General features: G+C 34.9%; 1 non-coding gene and 1 pseudogene across 1 annotated transcript; both read left to right on the top strand.

Annotated features, from left to right (window-relative positions):
- Positions 1–22,968, top strand: LOC110642850 (potassium transporter 5-like; annotated as a pseudogene).
- Positions 15,875–15,982, top strand: LOC131179605 (small nucleolar RNA R71). Its single transcript, XR_009148496.1, has one exon. It is a non-coding gene; the product is annotated as a small nucleolar RNA R71 (small nucleolar RNA).
- Positions 22,969–24,782: the final 1,814 nt, after the last annotated feature.

Raw genomic sequence — 24,782 nt, 5'->3', positions numbered from 1 at the left:
TTGTGTTTAGATGCGTCCTTGATTGTCCTTTCGGTTTATTTAATCAGGTGACATCAAGAGTTTTCATATACAATAATGGAGAATGGAAACGAGGCAGAAGAAGTGATGGTAGTGCAGGAAGGTAACCATCAAGAACTTGGAAATGGAAGAAACCTACTTGTTAAACAAGATTTATTGGATTTGGAGGGTGTTAGTCATAATACTGCTAAGGTACGTACATAAGCCGTATAATATCAAAATAATTTTATATTTACATTTTTCTTTTAATTTTTATGATGGGTTTCTTTATTATAATGCAGACAATGAAATGGGGAACCATATTCAAGCTTCCGTTTCAATGTATTGGGGTTGTTTATGGTGATTTGGGTACGTCTCCATTGAAAATAAATTGAGGGTAAAACTCTCTCTAGTATCTTAGAGAGAGAAAATCCTGTGTGTGTTGTCTTTAGTCTATTTTTACTCTAGGGACTTCGCCGAGTTTTCTCGTCTTCGATGGCTCTGGGAAGGGGAAGGTGCTTTCTCTAGCTGGGTTTATGGATCCCCTTCCCTTCCCAGACTAGATTGTTTATAGCTTTTGTTTTGGTTGGTTTGGGTAGATCTGTGCTTACTTTGTGAGGGACGCTTTGGATCTGCAATGGTCTGCTACTGGAGTTTGGGGGTGAAGCATGCGTTTTTTGCTGCAGGAGAGGTGAGTTCCCAGAGCCATGAACGCTATTGTCGCGACTGCTGGTTCCACTCGGCTATGCGAGACTGAAAGTGCCGAGTGCTTTCTTCTCCTTCAGATCCATGCCCACCTCCTTTCTTTGGTGATTGGCTAGCCTTGGTTCTTTGATGGTGACTGGAGGTCTGATACTTATTACTTGGTGGAGCACCATCTGCTATTGTGCCTATGTTATGCTCTAGCGAGTTGTTATTGCTGCAAATGGCTTCGTTGCTCCGTGGCCGTCTCCCTTAATCCGCATCTCAGTTGGGTATAGATTGGTGCGCGACAGTGCAAAATCTGGTTAGTGCTGCCTTTGCGTTCTAAGGTTGTTGATCAGGGGAAGATAGGAATCTAATCTACTTGGGTCTGCTTTGTAATGGTTTTGGGGCCTCTTTTTTATTGGCTAGGCCATGGTTGTACAATGTATGTTAGGCCTTTTGGCCCATGTAAATGCAAATGTTGTAGTTAAAAAAAAAAAAAAAAGGATACGTCTCCATTGCACGTGTTACCTGGGATTTTTCCTGATGGGATCAAGCACAGTGATGATTTACTTGGGGTCTTGTCTTTGATTATTTACTCGATTATTATCATCACCTTGATCAAGTATGTGTTCGTGATTTTATCCGCCAATGATAATGGTGAAGGTAATATAATTAATCTTCTTAATCATTATTAGTGCAAAGAAATGATTGATTTTTATTTCAATTGACTCTAATGGAGTAATTATATTAAGATTAAGTGAAGTTTCTTGGCCTCACATGCGCAAAATATTTTTTTTAACCTAAAATGATAAATCATGAATTCATAATATAAGATATATGACGAGATTGTGGGAAAGGGGGTCATAGGAAGGCATGAGGTGAAATATTATATATTAGAATTATATAAAATGTATCAAGTAATGTCCAAGAAAGATTGTGCAGTCATAATAGTCTCACTTAAGTATTACCTCCTTAGAGAGTATTTTCTAAACATGCACTTCATATAATCCTAATAGAATCAAACCAATAATAAGTATCGTTTTCCCATAACACTACCACGGTATTAAATATTTATGTCACGAAGGCATAAATAGACAAGAGTCGTCATCCGAGTAATAACTGTGACATATTTAGTATTTCTTCTGAGGGTCATGGATGGCGACTTACTCTTTGCAAAGTTTCTACAACCGTCATTGCCATAGCCCAGTGTCTAGGTTCAGGATAGTGGGTACGTAAGGGGAAGGTGTTAGGTACCCCTTACGCCTGGTCTAACCTCGTTAATTCGAGTGTCCTCTACTAATGTTTCTAGAAATATTGTTTATTATTCTTCTATTAAACTTTATCCTAAAAATGTAATTCTAATCCTACACACGCAAGTAATTCACAAAAGGATTATTGTTTACAAATAATTTTCATGCACAAGTAATTCCTATCTATGGGGTTGCTAATTATTTAAATGATATTTATCAGATAACTAAAATTAATTTATTATTGAGAATTTAATTTACAAACAAATTCAATTTCAAATAATCATAAGTTTCTATTTAATCTAATTATTAATTTTTCACTAAGTTACCCTAAAACTAAATTAATTATGTACATGTGTAATTTATTCTAATATCACATAAGGCCCAAACAATCACAACCTAATAAAAATTTCTAACATGCAAATTTATTTTATAATTACCAAGTATTAAATTAAATTTATTTGACATGCCAATATAAGTTTAATTTACAAGCAAGATTAATTTTAATTTACTAAATATTTATTTAAATTAATTACATACAAATGTCAGTTAAATTAAAAATAAAGTTAATTTAATTTATCAAATAAAAATTCTATTATTAGTATATTTTCATGCCAACAATTATTTTAGGAATTTAGGGCTACTTACTTGTTGATAATTGCAGTTGCCATTGGGGTAAATTACCCTTAAAAAAGGGCATTCTCTTCTAGTATGGCAATAATATCCCTGGCTTACTCCTGTTTAGCTCCAAGTAAGCTTCACGCAAATGTCCTCTTTGATACTTACCTTAGGGCTACTTACCAATTTTGTTTATAATAAAAAAAAAATAAAGAAACTAAAGAAAATAAAAAAATAAGAAAATACAAATAATAATTCACATTGAATTCTAAATCTAGTCTCCTAAAGGGGTTAAAATTCCTAATAAGTTACAACTACCTAATGGTCTAAGTCTTCTAATATGATCCAAACACTTCATAACACCTTTTGAATTAAAAGAATACAGAAAAATAGATCAAATATCAATTAGAACTCAATAACACACAAAAACTTGCATAAACATATAATTTTTAGATTTTGGCATATTGATAGTAGTAAAAAATCTAATTTTTGAAAAATAGTCAGACATATCTAAAAATCATGAAAAAATTACAGAAGACAGATAAAACATCATGCAATACCACAAAATTTATAGATCAAGCAACACCCTAACCGAATGGTCTACACAAATTGTTAGTTTTCCAAGTGATAGAATCACACTACTTTTTTGTAAAATTTATAACTCATCAACCACAACAGATATAAATACAAACCTAATTGTAAAAGATTCACAAGATTTTGACCTTAATTTTAGACACTAGATTCACACAAAAATATTACGAAACAAGGGATATATGAGCTTCACAAATCAAGTATTCTGCAAATTGTGTTTTGCAGGAACCCTAAATTCAAACAGCCATAACTTATAAAATACAAAAGTTTTTTCCAGTAATTCTTGATCCTAAAATTAATAAAATTTCATGCAGAATATGAATATAATTTTTCTAAAATTTTTACAGATTCAGAAGATAACACAAAATAATAAAAACATGAGAAATAGAAAACTAAGTATGTGCAGAGTTGTGTATCATCTCAAATTAAACATGATTACATAATCTATATAAACATGCGAGATAAATTAGAAAATAAAGAGCACATAATTAAATATTACAGGGCATAGATCTTGAAAAGAAAATGACAAAAACCAACATTCAAGAAAAATCTTGCAAGAAAATCTTATTGAAGAAAAGAAAAGAAACAAAAGAGTTTTGAATATCTCTCTAAATCTCCTATAGCTCTAAAATATTTCTAATAGCTCTAAATTTTCTGAATCTTTTTCCTTCTTTTTTTTCCCCTTTTTTCCCCTCTTTTTCTTCTCTTCTTTGATGTGGCCCAACCGCAAGTGCACGGGTCGTACAAGTAATAAAGTAAAGATATCGTTCCCACGAGGAGTTGTGTTAATGATTGAATTTTTGATATAAAAAGTTGACTAAATTGAACTAATTTCAAAATTAAAACAATAGATTGAATGGGTATTGGAGTATGAAATCTATATGTGCAAAATTAATAATCTATCTAACAATGTATTAATTAAACTAAAATTGCATCAAATTGAAATAAGCAAGTTCAAATATGGCAGGGTTTAAAATGGCAAGCAATTAAATTCAATTGAAAATTAGCAATAATAAAAAGGCGATTCCGGAGTTCGGGATTTCATATTCGAGCTATTTTGGGATTTTAAATTGGTTATCCAATCTTGTGAAACTTATGGTTTTAAGGAGATTAATTCTTAAATCCTTCGAATACCCTTTCGAGTGAGACAAAGAGTGCCTTAATCAAACTAATCCTACTTTCGTGGAGTTAGAATTAATTAAGACCCATTAAGTTCTTTAATTAATCTGTGAATCCTCTTAATCCTTAGTCTATTTCTAGATCTAAGTTAATTAAGTCCAATTCCTTGATTATCTATCACAAGGCCTTCTCCTTTCGGTGCCTCAACCATGGATTAAGAACATCACTTAATGGGATCCTACACTAAGCATGTCATTAAGCACACAAGAAATGAATAAAACTCATTAAGACCACAAAATATGGATTACCCAATCAAAATCCACAAAATATCTCAAATATTACAACCCTTACTTCAGAATCAAAGGTAAACTACTCACTACCCATAATCCTTACAAGAAAATCTGAGTTTATATGAAAATAAGCTTCAATCTAAGCTAAGAAACAAGAAATTAAACACTAGAAATGTAGGAAAAATATAAGGAAAGAAAGAAATCTGCAAATCTTGGTTGAAAATGGTGTGGAAGGTGAAAGTGACTCTTCAAATTCTGCCTCTCCTCTCCCTTTCCTTTTCTGCTCCTTGTCTTCTTTTCTAAAATGGGAAATGGGACTATTTATAGCATTTTCTGACATGGAGCCCTAAAATGGTGTGTTTGAGGAGGGATTTTCTGAGGGAATCTTCTGCCAGCTCATTAATGAACTCTTTATGGGACTGCATAAGTGGACTGCATAAGTTATGCAGTCCCTTATGCGCTTTTCCGGTTTTCTGGTTCACTTATGCGAAACTGCATGACTTGGTGCATAGGTTATGCACAATTCCGTGAAAAGTGCATAAGGGAGGCGTGAATGTGCATAAGCTATGCAGTCTCCTTATGCACATTTCGGCAGGTATTGGAACAGTGATTTTTCTCCTTATGCAGATCCGCGTAACTTATGCGGCAAGTTATGCACAATTTGGTCAATGCATATTTCAGCTTGAAAACTTGTTTTTGACATCTTTGGCTGTAGAAGTCACTCCTCAATGGCAAAATTTCTCTTCAGTCCTTCAAAAACACCATTTTTCCTACAAAACAAAGTAAAAATTACAAATTAATGCAAAATTGACAACTATGAAAAACTAACTAAATAACTAATGAAATTGGCTAAAAATGACTAATAATAAAATAAAATGGCTATGAAATTAGACGTAAATGACTATGCAAAATGTATGCATCAAATACCCCCAAACTCAAGCTTTTGCTTGTCCTCAAGCAAACTTAAAATTGCAATGCAAATTTTTTAGGGGTGCCTTATCCAAAGAGCTATGAAAATCAACTATTAAAGTAACTTAATACACCTTTAGCCACACCAACAATCCATATACCCATCCTTCAAAATGCAAAGAATCTAATGCTTATCCAAGCTTTCACCGCTTAGCCATCAAGTCAATTATCATTCAAAATCCACAAACCAACCAATCAAAAGAGAAAGTTATGCTCAAAAGGAATTCTAGGACAATCAATAGGCAAAGTGTCTCTATGATGGAATTAAATGAATGAATAGATAATTTCTCCAATCCCATAGACAAATTCCCTACTCCTATCTCCACTAATGTAGCAAGTACGATCAAGAAATCAAAGGTCTTTTTAGGGATGCAATGGGGCCATGGGGTTTAAAATGAGGCTAAGAAGAAAGATGGGTAAAAAGGATTCAAAGCATGAGAATATTTTCAATTTTTGACAACATAAGGTACATTTCTTATTTTATTATATATTTTTCTCTTCTTTATATATATGGGGGAGAGAAATACACAATGAGGATTGTCAAGTGCTAGCATAGTTTACAAAACACATAAAAATGGAGGGACATTTGATTCTTTAAACTTGTATTTTGCATTTTCTTTTGATTATTGTCCCTAAAATTTGCCACCCCCAAACTCATTTCTTTTAATACTTTGGGTGGATTTCTTTCATTTCGAATGACAATGGTGAAAAGCACATATACTAACACTTTTACAAGGTGACAAGCATTTCTTCTCCCTTTTATTGCATTTTTTTTTCTTTTCTCTTTTATTTTATTTTTCTTTTTAAAATATGTACATAATGTTATAAATAATTATTCTCATGAAAAGGGTTGGAGTGTTTGGTTCATTGGCTAGGTAGTAATAAGGGTTTCAAGAAAAATTAGGGACAAAAAGGCTCAAAGGGGTTTGCAAGGGTCAATTTTAATTAGGAAAAGGGCCAAAGGTTTAAAATGAAGCGATTTAAATCAAAGAATGCCTAATCATCTCTCTTTTCAAGTATAAGCTGGTATTTCGCCTTGAAAGGTTTAGAAAATTTGTTCTAGGATTGGTGAGATATCATTTGACTACCTTATATCCAATAACTCCCTCTAACACTTCCATCTCCAAATGACTAGTTGGGTGGCTTTTTGGCTAAGAAGATATAGGCGAGGGATAGACACTTCAAAACCTTGCATCTCTTAGGAAACTTTCAATCCACAAACCCAACTAAAGGTAAGTTAAATCACTCTCATAGGTAGCTTTTCAATACTCAAGGGATTCGGCAAAAGATTTTAATGCATGATGCATGATTCCTAAAAATGAGTAATGCATTAACTAAATGGAGGGAATCTATTTGTGTGCAATATGTATAATTTCTGAGTGATGTATAATGTGTGTGTAAATGTGTAATGTATATGTATGTATGGATGTATATGTAAAATATTTACAATAAATGTAAATGGAATGGGATGGGATGCTCTATACTCAAAATGTGAAAAATGAAGCAAAAATCAAAATGCACCCCCAAACTCAAAATTAGACATTGTCCTCAATGTCTCAAGCAATGCAATATCAAAACTCAAAGCAAAGGGAATAACCAGGATTAGTGAAAATTAAGAGCAAAAAGAAAGAGTTACCTGGTATGGAGCAGAGGAGAATTCAAGATATAAAGGGATGCATAAGAAGCTGCACAGGTTATGCAGAGTAAAGTGCTGTCCAGATCATGTGCATAAGTAGGGTGCATAAGCCATGCGGTTCTGCATGAGTGGCTATAAGGGCTGCATGGCTATGCAGACATTTGCATAAGGGTTACACTGCAGGCAGCTCGCATAAGTGGCGAGAAAGGGCTGCACAGGCTATGCAAAATAATTGCATAAGGGAATTCACAGCCTGTGCAGTATATTCAAAAGCTGCTGCATGATGATTAGCAAAGAAAAATGTGCAACCACCAGTAGAAGCATGCAAAAATATACAATATATGGATAATTATGCACAAAAGGGCAGTAAAGGCAGTGAAAATCAATGAAAAACTAATGTAATGGCCATCCAATAGAACTTTAAGAAAAACAGAATTCAAGACAAACTAATTCAAAACAAACTAACAGAATTCAAAACAAACTATAATTGTTTGAACATATGTACAAAGAAAAAGTCCTACAAGTTTGAACAAAAGTAAAACAAAAACTAGTCTAGTTCTATTGTTTTGCCCTTGTCCATAGATGTTGCTAAGGGGCTGGTTGCATCTGGCTGCTGTCGAAATGATGGTGCTGGAGGAGGTGATGGAGGTGGAGGTGGCATTCCCAGAAAAATCATGAGTTTCTTCACCATATCCTTCAATTCTTTCTGCTTGTCCCTGGTTTCCATGACAAGGTCAAATAGGTGATCATGACGATCCTTGAGAGTATCAAGACCAGTGTCAAGCTTCCTATCCACAAAGTATATATCATCACTAAGCCTTTCAAGATAGGTGAATAAGGCTTTAGTGTTGAATGCAGGAGGGGCTGTGGATGAGGAGGGTTCAGCTGTAGGAGGTGTGGGTTGTGCAGATTGAGGGGGTGGGGTGGGTTCAGTAGAGTGCTGTGGGACTGATTGGGCAGGTTGGGCTTCTGGTTGTGCAGTGGGTTCAGCTTCTGCTGCTGGTTGTGCAGTATCAAAATGTGCCAAACTGAACCCTGTTTTGGATAGGTGTGCAGCATCAAAATATAAGGTGTCCACAAGTGCTGGTATTTGGTGCTCTTTAGGATTAAAACCAAAATGCTTGGCTATAACTGTTATGAGCCCACCCAAAACAATGTCACCTATGGATTTAGTGGCAATATGCAACACATGCTCACAAAAGAAATAACCAGGAGAAACCTTGACCTTGTGAAATGCACACCATAACATGAATAATTCAGATTTCCCACGCACTGTAACTAGTCCCTCTCGCCCAAAATAGTGCTAGCAATCACTATGAATAAACCTAAGTGTGGTCAAGTATTTGAGAGGTTTTGATCTCAACAGAGACAGTTTGAGGTTGGTTTGTGATAATTCTCCAAAATTGGGCAGCATTCCAAATACCCTTGTTTGCTACCTCTACCCCTGTATATGGCACTCTAAATAGCCCATCAGTTGCAAAACCAAGAATGCTATGAAATTGATCCAATGATAACTCTCTGTTTTGCCCCAAACATCTAAATTTCATAGTTGGCTTAAAATCTACATCATGCAATTTCAGGGTGGCAGAGAATGAGGAAATCAACTCCAAAACTAAAGCTGGGTAAACAATTTCTTGCTTGTGCACAAATTCCATCCAACCCATACCCTCTAGATAGTCAACCACATTTTCAAATAAACCAAGTGACTGGAGAGAGTCCACAGAAATATACCTAGTGGGTTGCACATTCCTTTCCTTAAGTCGTTTAAATGTTGCTTTGTGAGTTGCATCAGAAAGGGACCAATGGAGTTTTGAGACCTGTGAAGTTGCTGACAATTGCTTTTTGCTGGAAGAGGGTGTGGAGGCTGAAGTCTTTGGCTTTTTGGGTGGAGGCTCTGACCTTGGGGTGGTGGGTGGTTCGTTGCGCTTTGAGAGAGGAGGTGCAGATGACATGGGCCTAGTGGATTTCGACCTTATTTTTCGTTTATATGTGGTTGTGGAGGGTGGTGGGGGTGTCGCTTGTGGAGGGGAATCGGGATTGGGAGGTAGCGTTGACAATGGTGAAACTTAGAGAGGGGAAACTGGACGGGAATGGGGAGGCGACTCCATTGCCGATGGAGAAGATGGAGGAGATGAGGGGAAAAGAAAATATGCAGGGGGTAATTAGGGCTAGGGCAGCGGAAATGGGTGTGGAGAAGAAGGGAAAGAGGAAAATGTCGGGAGAAATGGAGGGGAACGGACGGTTGTGAATAGAAAAGACGGGAGGCGGGAGAAATGGGTGCCGACGAAAATTTTTGGATTTGGTTGTGTAAGACTGCATAAGGGGATTAATGGGTGTGCATAACTTATGCACCCTACTTATGCATGTTTCTGCAGGTTTTGGACTTTAGAGAAATAGCTCATGCACAAGTGCATAAGTCATGCACTGTCCTTATGCACTGTTCGGCAAGTTTTGAAATCTTGGGTTGGTGGTCATGCAGTTGTGCATAAGTCATGCACTCTCCTTATGCACCTCTCGGTGGGTTTTGGTTTTCAGAGTTTTCGGTCATGCGGAAGTGCATAAGTTATGCACTCTGCTTATGCACCCCTCGGCAAGTTTTGAAATTTTGGGTTTCTTGTTATGCAGAAGTGCATAAGTCATGCACTCTGCTTATGCACCCCTCGGCAGGTTTGGAATTTTGGGTTGGTGGTCATGCAGTTGTGCATAAGCTATGCACCTCTAGGCAACTTTTGGGATTTTGGATTTTCTGGTTATGCAGTAGTGCATAGGTCATGCACCCTCCTTATGCAGACTTCGGCAGAGAGAGAAAATCAGAGTTTTTGGTTATGCGGAAGTGCATAAGTCATGCACTCTGCTTATGCACCCCTCGGCAGAGAGAGAAAATGCAGAATTTGAAGTTATGCAAATGTGCATAAGTCATGCACTCTGCTAATGCAGGTTTTGAAAGATATGAAATTTGACAAAATTAGGCTATGCAGAGTTGCATAAGCTATGCACTCTTCTTATGCAGTTTGCAACAGGGATGAAAATGGCAAGAATTGTGGTTATGCAGGATTGCATAAGCTATGCAGTTGCTTATGCACAATTCAACAAGATTAAGATTGCAATAGAATATGATTTGCAAGGGTGAAAAATACCCTAAAATGAAGAAATATAATTCTATGAAGCATAAACTATGAGAAATTTTCACCAAAAACACATCAATATATACAAGGTCCATCAAAATTTCATCACACAAGCATGTAGAAATGGATCCTACATAAAAGACCTTTGTGAACCATGCCATTTTTACTCAAATTCTGCGAATCAACATTTAGCACAATAAAAACTCAATAAAACCTGCATAAGATTGCATCTATTCACAAATGATGAAATGAACTCTCCAAGTTATGCCAAGAGAATGCAATATTGTCCACCTTGAATTCCACAACCCAAATAAGCTCATAACTGCAAAAATGGCTCACTTACCACCATATTAACATTAAAAGCACATATACTTAAAAGTTACACACCCAACCTCACCAAAAACACAAGCCATCTGCTGCAGACACCCTTTTTGCTGCAGATTTCATTTTTCCTCTGCATAAACCAGATAACAGCTCCTGCACAGGTTATGCAGTAAGAACTAATCAGTTTTTGGGAGAGTTTGAAGGACAAAATTTTCAAGTTAAGAATCACTCCCCAGCAGTTCACCAACCTTCCTCCATTGAAATACATCTACAAGGGACAAGATTCAACAATGTCAAAAATTGAATTTGGGGAGATTCAAGATAAAAACAAAAACAATGAAAATAAAAGTAAATCAACAAAAAGGAAAATAAAAGAGCTTGGGATGCCTCCCAAGAGGGCTAATTTATAGTCCTTAGCTGGACTTTTCATGAATTTCACTGAAAAGAGGTGAGGGATTGGAGAGCTTGTAACAGCTTGCTCCCTTTATCGGGTCTCCAGTTATGTAATGCTTCAATCTATGCCCATTGACCTTAAAATTCCCAGATTTTTCACTCCAAATTTCAATTGCTCCATAAGGGAAAACCTTAGAAACTCTATATGGACCAGTCCACCTTGATTTAAGTTTTCCAGGGAACAATTTCAATCTTGAGTTGAACAATAAAACTAAATCACCTTCTTTGAATTCCTTTTTCCTAAGATGCTTATCATGCCAAACTTTAGTTCTTTCTTTGTAAATACGGGCATTTTCATAAGCATCCATCCTTAATTCTTCAAGCTCATTAAGCTGCAATAGTCTCTTTTCACCAGCTTGCTTAAGATCAAAATTCAAGGTCTGAATGGCCCAATATGCTCTATGTTCTAGCTCCACAGGTAAATGACAAGACTTACCATACACCAACCTAAATGGAGTAGTTCCTATAGGGGTTTTGTAAGCAGTCCTATATGCCCATAAAGCATCATCTAGTTTGATAGACCAATCTTTCCGAGAATTATTTACTGTTTTCTCCAAGATATGTTTGAGCTCTCTGTTAGAAATTTCAACTTGTCCTGAAGTTTGAGGATGGTATGGGGTAGCTGTCTTGTGCACTACACCATACTTCCTCATTAAGTTCTCAAATTGCTTATTACAAAAATGGGAACCCCCATCACTAATTATAGCCCTAGGAGCTCCGAATATGCTCAAGACAAATTTCTTTAAGAATTTCACTACAACTCTAGCATCATTAGTTGGAGTTGCAATAGCTTCCACCCACTTTGACACATAGTTGACTCCAACTAGAATGTATTTATTACCAAATGAAGGAGGAAATGGCCCCATAAAATCTATTCCCCATACATCAAATAATTCTACTTCAAGAATACCATTTAGGGGCATTTGATCTCTTTTTGACAAGTTTCCACTCCTTTGACATTTATCACATTCCAACACAAATTTCCTCACATCCTTAAAAAGATTTGGCCAAAAGAAACCAGCTTGCAAAATTTTACTAGCTGTTTTAGAGATTCCAAAATGTCCTCCATAATCAGAAGCATGGCAATGATGCATAATACTCTGTGTCTCCTCATCAGGAATACATCTCCTTATTAAACCATCACAACATCTCCTAAAGAGTAAAGGATCATCCCATCTATAAAACTTCACCTCATGCAAAAACTTTTTATTTTGTTGCCATGTCATACCTAGGGGTAAAACTCCACAAGATAGATAATTCACAAAGTCTGCATACCAAGGTAGTTTAGCAACAAGAGAGAAAAGTTGTTCATCCAAGAAAAACTCATCGATAGGGATTTCATCCAATTCTTCATCATCCAATTTCAGCCTACTAAGATTATCTGCAACTACATTTTCAGCTCCCTTCTTATCTCTAATCTCCAAGTCAAATTCTTGTAGCATCAGAATCCACCTAATGAGCCTAGGTTTAGCCTCCTTTTTACGGAGTAAATACCTGATGGCTGCATGATCTGAAAATATAACCACCTTTGAGTCAATGATGTAAGGTCTGAACTTTTCCAATGCAAAGACAATTGCTAAAAATTCCTTTTCAGTTGTTGCATAATTTGTTTGAGCCTCATCCAGTGTTCTACTAGCATAATAAATAGCATAAGCCTTTTTGTCCTTTCTTTGACCAAGAACAGCTCCAATTGCATAGTTGCTAGCATCACACATAATTTCAAAAGGTAGGCTCCAATCAGGTGGTTGCATGATTGGTGCAGTGATAAGAGCTTGCTTGAACCTGCAAAAGGCATCCAAACACTCTTGGTCAAATACAAATGGTGTGTCATTACTTAACAAATTGGACAAAGGTTTGGCTATTTTAGAAAAATCCTTGATAAAGCGTCTGTAGAACCCGGCATGTCCTAGGAAACTTCGAATTCCCTTGACATTGGTAGGAGGAGCCATCTTCTCTATCACTTCAACCTTGGCTTTATCAACCTCTATTCCTCTGTTAGACACCAAATGTCCAAGCACTATCCCTTCCTGAACCATGAAATGACACTTTTCCCAGTTTAACACAAGGTCAGTATCCGCACATCGCTGTAAAACTTTAGAAAGGTTAGCCAAGCATATGTCAAATGAAGATCCATAAACAGAAAAATCATCCATAAAAACCTCCATTATATCTTCAATGAAATCTGAGAAGATTGCCATCATGCACCTTTGAAAAATGGCTGGTGCATTACACAACCCAAATGGCATCCTCCTATAAGCAAAGGTTCCATATAGACAAGTAAACGTGGTTTTCTCTTGATCATTTGGATGGATAGGGATTTGAAAAAAACCTGAATATCCATCTAAATAGCAAAAATAAGAATGCCTAGCCAATCTTTCTAACATCGGATCAATGAAGGGAAGTGGAAAATGATCTTTTCTAGTGGCAACATTTAATTTTCTGTAATCTATGCACATTCGCCAACTAGTCACCGTTCTGGTGGGAATTAATTCATTATTTTCATTTTTGACAACTGTCATTCCACCCTTTTTTGGGACAACATGTACTGGGCTCACCCAAGTACTGTCTGAGATGGGATATATGATCCCTGCATCAAGCAACTTTAAAATTTCCTTTTTAATAACTTCTTTCATATTTGGGTTCAACCTTCTCTGATGTTCAATAGATGGCTTACAATTTTCTTCCAAAATAATTCTATGCATGCAAAAGTGTGGGCTTATTCCCTTAATGTCATCTATGGTGTATCCTAAAACTTTTCTGAATTGCTTCAACACTCTTAACAACTTATCAGCCTCTAAGGTACTCAAGTTTGCATTTACAATTATTGGATAAGTGTTATTAGTGCTAAGAAATTCATACCTGAGCTGAGAAGGAAGTTGCTTAAGTTCTACCTTAGGTGCATCTTCTTCCTTGAATGATGGTTGCTTAAATTCGACTTTTTCCTTTTGTGTGAGTTGAAAAACTGGAGCAGAAATGAATGGTGGACTACCCCCTAAGTGTTGAGCATATGCAGCCACATGAGGGTTGTCATAGTTTATGCCTCCTCCATGAACCAAACAATTTTCAAGTGGATCTTCTGGATATTTCTTTCTGAAGTGTTCTTCAACCAGCTCATCAATAATATCAACTCTCAAGCAAGTATCAGCTTCAGAATGATGCTTCTTCATAGTATTATTAATGTTGAAAACCAATTGCTCTTCACCAACTCTAAGAGTTAATTTTTCTCCCTTAACATCAATCAATGCTCCTGCTGTAGCTAGAAAGGGTCTTCCCAAGATGATTGGGATATTAGAATCTTCCTCCATGTCCAAGATGACAAAGTCAACAGGTATATAGAACTTTCCAACCTTCAGAGGCACATTCTCCAAAATCCCTTCAGGATACTTAATTGATCTTTCAGCTAGCTGAAGAGAAATGTGGGTTGGCTTAAGATCTCCCATATTGAGCTTCTCATAAATGGAAAGAGGCATAAGGCTTACACTAGCCCCTAAATCACATAAAGCTTTTGTAGAACATGATTCCCCAATGTGGCATGGAATTGAAAAATTCCCTGGATCCTTGAGCTTTGGAGGAAGTTTCCTTTGGAGGATAGCACTACATTCCTCAGTTAAGGCTACAGTTTCATGGTCTTCAATTCTTCTCTTGTTTGAGAGAATTTTTTTTAAGAATTTCGCATAAGAGGGCATTTGTGAAAGAGCATCAACAAAAGGCACATTTATGTAAAGCTTCTTCAAAACTTCTAAGAACTTCCCAAATTGCTTGTCAAGCTTGGCTTTGTGAAATCTTTGTGGAAAGGGAAGCTGTGGCTTGTAGGGCTCAGGAGGTATATACTTCTCTTCCTTCTCTTCAATTTTCTCTTTACATTTTTCTGCACTTTCTTTTTTTTCACTTTCTTGTTTTTCACCCTCATCAGTTTCTTTCTCATTTTCTCTCTTCTCACTATTTTCACTCTTCTCATTATTTACAACTTTCCCACTTCTTAAAGTAATAGCTTGACACTGCTCTCTTGGGTTTTCTGGTTGACTTGGAAGCTTACCAAAAGACTTGGTACCTGAGGAAGATGCTTGTTGTGCAATCTGATTTTCCAGCATTCTGTTATGTGTTTGCATCTGTTCTAGCCTTGCTTTCATCTCTCTCATCTCCTCATCATGCTTATTTTGGTTAGCAAGAATCTGTTGTAATAAAGCTTCTGTGGTGGGACTTTGTTCTTGCTGTTTTGATGGAGGATTCATATTTTTCTGCTGAAAATTAGGCAATGGTTGCCTATTTTGCTGATATGGAATTCCTTGTTGCTGTTGTGGTTGAAAATTTTGATTTGAGACTTGACTTTGCTGATTTCCCCATGAAAAGTTGGGATGATTCCTCCAAGTTGGATTATAGGTTTGAGAGTAAGGATTCCCCATTTGTTTGTTTCCATAATTACCAACATATGCTGCTTGCTCTCCATAGTCTACTCCACAGCTGGTAGTTCCCTCTGCATAAGCCACTTGTTGTGAACTTCCAGATGATGATGATGAACTAACCAACATACTCAAATCTTCCATCTTCTTAGCCAAAACATTTGTAAGTGCATCAAACTTTGCATTAATCATGTTGAACGGATCAAGGTCATACATTCCAGCAGCTTGCCTTTTTTGAGTTGGAGCTGGTCCTCTTGGACTACTCCAAAGATGAGTATTCTTTGCAATTTTCTCCAATAGCTCATAAGCTTCATCTTCATGCTTCATAATAAATTCTCCTCCTGTTTGAGCATCAATAATCCCTCTAATTGCAAGAGTAACATTTGTGTAAAAATTCTGGTTTATCATCCATTTCGGAATGGCGTGATGTGGGCATTGTCTCTCTAATTCCTTCCATCTCATCCATGACTCATAGAGAGTTTCATCTTCTCTTGGTCTAAAAGCTGTCATTTGATTCCTCAATTCTTGAGTTTTTCCAGGTGAAAAATATTGTGCAAGAAATGCATCAGTGAGTTGCTCCCAATTTGTAATGGAGTTGTGAGGTAAAGAATCAAGCCAATCCAATGCTCTATCTTTCAAAGAGAATGGGAATAGCTTCAATCTTGCTGCATCATCAGATACTCCAGGTTGTTTTTGCATGTCACAGATCATAGCAAACTTCTTCAGATGTGTGTGTGGATTTTCAGAAGGATGACCTCCGAATTGAGAATTTTGAATCATTTGAAGAACTCCAAAATCCATCTTGTAACTATTTGCATCGATTCTTGGTCTTGCTATGCTTTCTCTCAAGTCATCAAAACGAGGAAAAGCATGATCCATCATACTTCCCCTAGGTACATTAGCATTAACAACCTCTTCACCTTGGGCTGCATTTTCATTGTTTCAATCATTTCCAGCATTAACACCAATTCTCATTCTTTCATCAGCCTTGACTTCTTCTAATTCAATTTCTCTCAATGCTTCTTTTCTTCTTCTGGTTTCTTTCTTGTTGGCCTTACAAAATTTCTCAATTTCAGGATCAAACAATAAGGATGTGTCACTTGAGCTTCTAGCTCTTCTCATAAAAGATTAAGAGTACCTGAAAAAGAACAAACAAACACAAAATGAAAATATAACAAAATAAAACTAAAAACAACTAAAATAATCAAGAATTCAATCTTAAACAAACAACTCCCCGGCAACGGCGCCAAAAACTTAATGTGGCCCAACCGCAAGTGCACGGGTCGTACAAGTAATACAGTAAAGATATCGTTCCCACGAGGAGTTGTGTTAATGATTGAATTTTTGATATAAAAAGTTGACTAAATTGAACTAATTTCAAAATTAAAACAATAGATTGAATGGGTATTGGAGTATGAAATCTATATGTGCAAAATTAATAATCTATCTAACAATGTATTAATTAAACTAAAATTGCATCAAATTGAAATAAGCAAGTTCAAATATGGCAGGGTTTAAAATGGCAAGCAATTAAATTCAATTGAAAATTAGCAATAATAAAAAGGCGATTCCGGAGTTCGGGATTTCATATTCGAGCTATTTTGGGATTTTAAATTGGTTATCCAATCTTGTGAAACTTATGGTTTTAAGGAGATTAATTCTTAAATCCTTCGAATACCCTTTCGAGTGAGACAAAGAGTGCCTTAATCAAACTAATCCTACTTTCGTGGAGTTAGAATTAATTAAGACCCATTAAGTTCTTTAATTAATCTGTGAATCCTCTTAATCCTTAGTCTATTTCTAGATCTAAGTTAATTAAGTCCAATTCCTTGATTATCTATCACAAGGCCTTCTCCTTTCGGTGCCTCAACCATGGATTAAGAACATCACTTAATGGGATCCTACACTAAGCATGTCATTAAGCACACAAGAAATGAATAAAACTCATTAAGACCACAAAATATGGATTACCCAATCAAAATCCACAAAATATCTCAAATATTATAACCCTTACTCCAGAATCAAAGGTAAACTACTCACTACCCATAATCCTTACAAGAAAATCTGAGTTTATATGAAAATAAGCTTCAATCTAAGCTAAGAAACAAGAAATTAAACACTAGAAATGTAGGAAAAATATAAGGAAAGAAAGAAATCTGCAAATCTTGGTTGAAAATGGTGTGGAAGGTGAAAGTGACTCTTCAAATTCTGCCTCTCCTCTCCCTTTCCTTTTCTGCTCCTTGTCTTCTTTTCTAAAATGGAAAATGGGACTATTTATAGCATTTTCTGACATGGAGCCCTAAAATGGTGTGTTTGAGGAGGGATTTTCTGAGGGAATCTTCTGCCAGCTCATTAATGAACTCTTTATGGGACTGCATAAGTGGACTGCATAAGTCATGCAGTCCCTTATGCAATTTTCGGCTGGTTTCTGGTTCACTTATGCAAAACTACATGACTTGGTGCATAGGTTATGCACAATTCCGTGAAAAGTGCATAAGGGAGGCGTGAATGTGCATAAGCTATACAGTCTCCTTATGCACATTTCGGCAGGTATTGGAACAGTGATTTTTCTCCTTATGCAGATCCGCGTAACTTATGCGGCAAGTTATGCACAATTTGGTCAATGCATATTTCAGCTTGAAAACTTGTTTTTGACATCTTTGGCTGTAGAAGTCACTCCTCAATGGCAAAATTTCTCTTCAGTCCTTCAAAAACACCATTTTTCCTACAAAACAAAGTAAAAATTACAAATTAATGCAAAATTGACAACTATGAAAAACTAACTAAATAACTAATGAAATTGGCTAAAAATGACTAATAATAAAATAAAATGGCTATGAAATTAGACGTAAATGACTATGCAAAATGTGTGCATCATTCTTCCCTCTTTTTCTTTTTCTGTAGGGTATTTATAAGGTTTTGAGAGAGAGGCATGGTAGAGTTTGGAGTCTTAGGGTGATAAGGTTCGGATAACTTAAACAACTGAGGTTGCAGAATTTGGGTAAGACTGGGATATGAGTGTGGTATTCCAATCAATAGAAAGAGAGGGAAAGGGGGCGGCACCAATAGGGAGTTAGCAATAGGTGTAATAGGGTTTGGAGTCCTAGTATGATAAGATTCAAATAACTTAAACAATTGAGATTGAGAAATTTGGGTGAGACTAGGATATGGGTGAGATCTTCCAATCAATAGGAAGAGAGAGAAAGGAGGCAGCACCAATAGGGAGTGAGGAAGAGAGTGGGGTCAAGGGAGATAGAGAGTTTGTATGGGAGAGGGATAGAGAAAAAAATATTTTCTTATTTTAATTTTCAGAAAATAAATTAAATGTGTCATATTTAAAATTCCTAATTAGACTTTCTTAGGTTCATGAAGCCCAATTAAACTTAATTAGGTTCATTTGAGAACTACCAATATTAAATTTAAACAAAACAAAATTTTATTTAAACTTAATTAAATTAATTTTCCTAAAAAACATATTATTATTTTTTTTTAGGATTATGCCACAGAATTAATAATTTAGCTCCATGCATATAATTAAATCTTACAGTCATATAATTTTTCATCATCGATTTTCTCACGGTCTCAATCCACATACTCATCATAAAATAATGGTCTACAGGATACATAAATATATAAATCTCATAGTTTTAAATCCATAGTAAATTGAGTCTAAATAGAATTTCCATAAATTTTGGATTCATCTTCCCATAATTTATACTATTTTCTATATTTTATTAATTTTTGAAAGAGAACTTTAATGGACGGTAATATAATCTGAGTTATACTCTTAAGGGGGGATTGATATGAAATTAATAAAGATTAATTATTATCTTTATAGTATATTGTTTAAATATTTAAAGAGAAGATATTAACCTTTTACCTAATTAATATTTATACCTCTTAAAAGGATAAATATTAACTTTGAACGACTAAGTTAATGAAAGATTTAACCCTTAATTCTTTAACTGTCTACCAAACACGCCCTTAACGTTTATCTAGACATTATTTTGAATTACTTTTAAAATTAATTTTAAATTAAATTTAATATATTTTAGTTATAAAAATTTTAAATAATTTTTAAAATTACTTTTAACAATATTTAAAATGATATTTTTCACTCAACCTGACTTGATTTAGTGATTGAAGATTTTATTACTCACTTAATAGACCTAAATTTAAATCTCTACTCTCTTAATTTCCCTACTAAAAAAATAATATTTCTCAACAAAATTGAAACAGATAGGATCTTCAATCCCAAATAAATTTAAACTTCAATTCCAAGCAAACTCTTATCTTAACAATTAAAAGTCTCTTCATATTACTGATTGGTGGAGTCAGCTTAAGTTAAGTGGTGACCCACTTAAGTTAGCATAAAAATTTTAAAACGCATATAATATATAAAACATTTTTAATAAATTAATTTTTATTAAAATTAATAAAAAAAATAAATTAGGATTATTTTTATATTTTGAATTGACATATTTAAAAAAAGCTCATTCAGACATTTTGTAATAATATAATTCATTTATTAAATTTTATTTTTAATCTTTTAATTGATATATGAATATTTAATATACATAAAAATATTTTATATTTAAATTCTATTAGATAATACAAATAAAGAGAGAACTACTCTTAATATCCAATCATAATTTTAATATTTTTCATGTACTAAAATAATTATAAAATGTCTTATTATTAAAATTTATTTTTATATTATTTTATAATTAATTAATATATTTAAAATTTTAATTGTGATTAAAAATTTAATATATTATGATATATAATTTTAAATTTAAAATTATAGCAATAATTTATTGTTTTATATTTTTTTTTACTCTGTTATTATTATATAATAAAAATTTGCATGCATTATGTTTTTTTGCAATAAATAATTTATTATTATGCATAATTTTTTTCTAAGGCCCTCAAACAAATGCAAAAGGCTGATGAATAACGAAATCAATTCTAATTGTGTTTCCATAAAAAATTGATTTTACTCAATTATATATATCGAAAACAAATATAATCTGAGATTCAAAATATTATAATGAAATTATGGTATAAATAACTACTAAATGATCTTACAATTTTCACTCTAACACCTATTGAAAGGAAGATGGTGCTAAAATTATCAGAGATTTTCTTGCTGTCCATGGTGCAGGAGGAACCTTCGCAATATATTATCTCATATGCCGCCATGCCAAGATCAATATGATACCAAACCACCAGGCCGAAGATAGAGAATTGTCCAATTATAAGTTGGAGACACCAAACCGCCGAATGAAGATGGCTTCAGCTGTGAAATCAATGCTCGAGAATAGGCACCTAATGAAGTTCTTTCTATTGTTCATGAGTATGCTTGGAGTGTCCATGGTCCTTGGAGATGGCATTCTCACACCCTGCATATCAGTTATGACATACACACACACACAAAATGAGCTTCAATTTTTAATCAATGACCTTTAGCAAATTGTGAAATTTTGAGTTCAAGTTTCAAATTGATTGCTCTGTTATTTATTCGATTTTTGCAGTGTTATCGGCAGTTGGAGGTATCAAGGAGGCTGAACCTAGCCTTACCGATATTGCCATCATGTGGATTTCAGTGGGATTTTTATTTTCTTGTTTCAAATTCAGAGGTTTGGAACAGATAAAGTTGGGTATACTTTTGCTCCAATTCTTATGGTTTGGTTCTCTTTTATTGCATTTATTGGGATTTTCAATATTGCCAAGTACGACCCTGGTGTGATCGTGAATCCATGGTACATTGTACAGTATTTGAAGAGAAATAAAAAGGATGCATGAATCTCTGTTGGAGGAGTCATGTTATGCTTAACAGGTTCTGAAGCCTTGTTTGCTGATTTAGGCCACTTCAATGTTCTCTCAGTTCAAATAAGCTCTTGCTCTGTACTCATTCCCTCCATCTAGTTAGCCTATATTGGTCAGTGTTCATATCTCCAGGAACATACCGAGGAGTTTACTGATGCCTTCTATAAATCGATCCCTAGTGATTATAATATTATCATGCCTAGACCTGACTTTTATGCATATATATTTGTTGTTCTTGAGTTTTTTTTTCGTACTTACGATTGGAGTTATCTTCAAGTTAGCTTACGAGACGAAGTTCCTCACTGGACGATCTTAAGGGCATAATCTTCATGCTCTGATGCATTTAGGATTTCTTTTGAAATAATCTCACATTGCTTTTAGCATAGATGAACCATGGTTAATAAGGAAGGGGAGCACCCATCCTTAACTAGATTAATCCTATTGATTGTTGTTCTTGGATTTGATTTGTGTTTATGTGAATTTCTTTGGCACAGAATCAATGTATTGGCCACAATTCGTTGTGGCTGTTTTGGCAGCCATAATTGCCAGTCAGTCATTGATCTCGGCTTCCTTCTCAATCATCCAACAATCAGTAGCACTTGGATGCTTCCCTCGAATTAAGGTTGTGCATACATCTGCAGAACACGAGGGACAAGTTTATGTGCCTGAGATCAATACTCTTCTGATGTTGGCCTGTGTAGGGGTCACTCTTGGCTTCAAAAACACCTTAAAGATTGGAAACGCATATGTTGAGAATTTGATTATGTTACAATGCTAAAATTTTAGTATTTACATTCTGATTTCTTAAAACTTTTTTGCTGATATGCTTCTTGCAGGTATTGCTGTGACATTTGTTTTCATTATTACATCTTCATTTCTTGTTCTTATTATGATCATGATATGGAAGACACACATCATCTTCATCATCGATCCTCTATGTTCTAACCATTGGTCTTATTGAACTTATATTTTTAAGCTCTACACTCTACAAGTTTGTTGATGGAGGGTGCCTTCCTTTGTTCTTTGCCTTCATTGTGGTGGTCATTATGTTCATATGGAACTATGGTTACAGGAAAAAGTATATGTATGAGCTTGAAAATAAAGTTGCAACAGAGAAGCTTACTGATATAACCTCAGATGAGAGGATTGATCGAGCCCAAGGAATTGGTTTATTCTACACTCAGCTTGTTCATGGTATATCTCCAATATTCACTGATTATGTCTCAAGTGTCTCATCTCGACATTCAGTTGTTGTGTTTGTTTCAATCAAGTCATTGCCGATTGGCAAAGTTTCTCCTGAGGAACGATTCTTGTTTGAACGAGTAAAGCCTAAAGAGATGATCTTCCGATGCATAGTGACGCATGGATACAAAGATTCAAGAAAGGAGCAAGAGACGTTGGAGGAGATGTTGGTGAATCAATTGAAGGAGTTCGTAAGGAATGAAGATGGAGAAGAGATGCAAAGGGAGGTGACATTGGTTGATCATGCACAAAGGGATGGTGTTGTTTATCTAATGGGTAAGAGCCTTGTGATGGCTAAAGATGGATCAAAATTAGTGAAGAAATTAACTATAGACTGCCTTTACAATTGGCTAATTAAGCAGGTGTGTGAGGCAGCCTGATGAAGTTTTCTTGGTTCCTCGTAAGCATTTACTCAAAGTAGGCATGACTTATGAGGTTTAATAATATAATTAGTGATCAACAGTAAGTTGGTCTTCTCATGTATGTTTCAATTATCCGATATGATTCAGAACTTTGGTGAGTTTTTAAGTAATAATATTGGAAGGAAATTTCTTGTCTAAGCTGATGTGGCCTAGTAGCTAAAAGGATAGTGCTTATATGGTAGAACCAATTTGAGTATCAGCTCTCCTAGTCCTCCACTCAAAAAACTTTAATATCATTGCCAAATTATCATAATAAAATTCAAATTTAACTAATCATTTGTAAAATGGAGAAATTCTTGTCTAAATACGTCTAAATACCGTCTATTATAGACTCAATATACAAATATATAGAACTAATGTATTTAGTATGTAAGTTTTATTATACATTTTGCATTTTAGGTCCATGATAAACCAAATTTGGACAAGAAAAATCTTGTAAATTTTATATTAATAGATGAGAAAATATTAACCAGGTTAAGTATATAAGAATTTAGTGTTTCTTACTATTAGAGTCCAAGTCCAATAAAAAGTATAATTAGTTTAGGAAGCTTAGTAGAATTTAAATTATGAAGTTTAATAATTAGAGTTCTAAAAGTACTAGGTTCTAGCGGCCTATATATATGAATAGTTAGTTGGCCATTATATAGAATGTATTGTAAAGAGCCCACAAAGTAGAGATGTGTGTTGAATTCGGTGAGTTTTGTTTAAGTGATTTTGAGGGTGAGAAAAAATAATTAGTGGTTGTAATTATTTTTTCTTAATAGTAGATTTGTTTGGTGGAGTTTGCTTACACTGAACCACATTAAATTTTTTGTTATTTTTTTTGTGTGGGTGTGATTTTTCACAATAAGTGGTATTAGAGCTTGGTTCGAGATGTCAAAGATGTCAAAGATAGCGAGCACAAAATTTGAAGTGGAGCCGTTCGATGGGAAAAATAATTTTAGTTTATGGTAAAGCATCGTGAAGGATATCCTTATGCAACAAGGATTAATTAAAGCATTGAACGAAAAGAAACCAACGACCATGAAAGATGATGATTGGGAAAAGCTTCAACAAAGGGCTGTGAGTACGATTAGATGGACGTTAGCTCCATATGTGAAGTATAATATCTTGAAGGAGACCTTGCCTGTTGTTTTGTGAAAAAAATTGGAGAGCCTGCACATATCAAAATCACTCACAAATCATTTATACTTGAAGAATGAGGTGTACCAACTCAGAATAAATGAAGGTACTGATGTGAGGGATCAACTTAATATTTTTAATAAATTAATTACCCAATTGGCTGGTATTGATGTGAAGGTTAAAGAAGAAGATAAAGCTCTCTTACTTTTAACCTCTCTCCCACACTCTTATAAAAGCTTGGTGATAGCTCTAACAGTTGGGAAGGAGACTTTGAGAAGTTCAAGAAGACAGGTAGTAGCAATGAAGGTGGAGCTTTTGTTGCTAGTTTTAATCTCAATTCACATGGAAATAATTGGAGAAGGAATTGTAGATCGAGTTCAAGACCACGAGTAAACCATGAAGATAGAGAATGCTACTATTGTCATGAGAACGGCTACATTCAATACTATTGTATGAAGATGGAGGAAGATCTTGTAAAGTTTAAATAATTCAAAATAAGTCGCAAAAAAGAAAAAAAGGAACTGCTGCAATTGCAATGGATGATGGTATTGATGGTGAATGTTTGAATGTTGATGATGATAAGGAAAAGGCAAAAGATCTATTACAAGATGAGTGATTAATGGATTCTACTTGCCCATTATATATTTGCTCAAAGAATGAGTGGTTTGATATGATTGAAGAAAAGAAATGAGAAAAAGAGAAGCTAGCCAA

This window comes from Hevea brasiliensis, chromosome 4 (genome assembly GCF_030052815.1).
Source record: "Hevea brasiliensis isolate MT/VB/25A 57/8 chromosome 4, ASM3005281v1, whole genome shotgun sequence".
In the NCBI taxonomy this organism is placed as follows: Eukaryota; Viridiplantae; Streptophyta; class Magnoliopsida; order Malpighiales; family Euphorbiaceae; genus Hevea; species Hevea brasiliensis.
The sequence above is the reverse complement of the archived record's forward strand: the minus strand, read 5'-3'. Positions and strand labels throughout refer to the sequence as shown.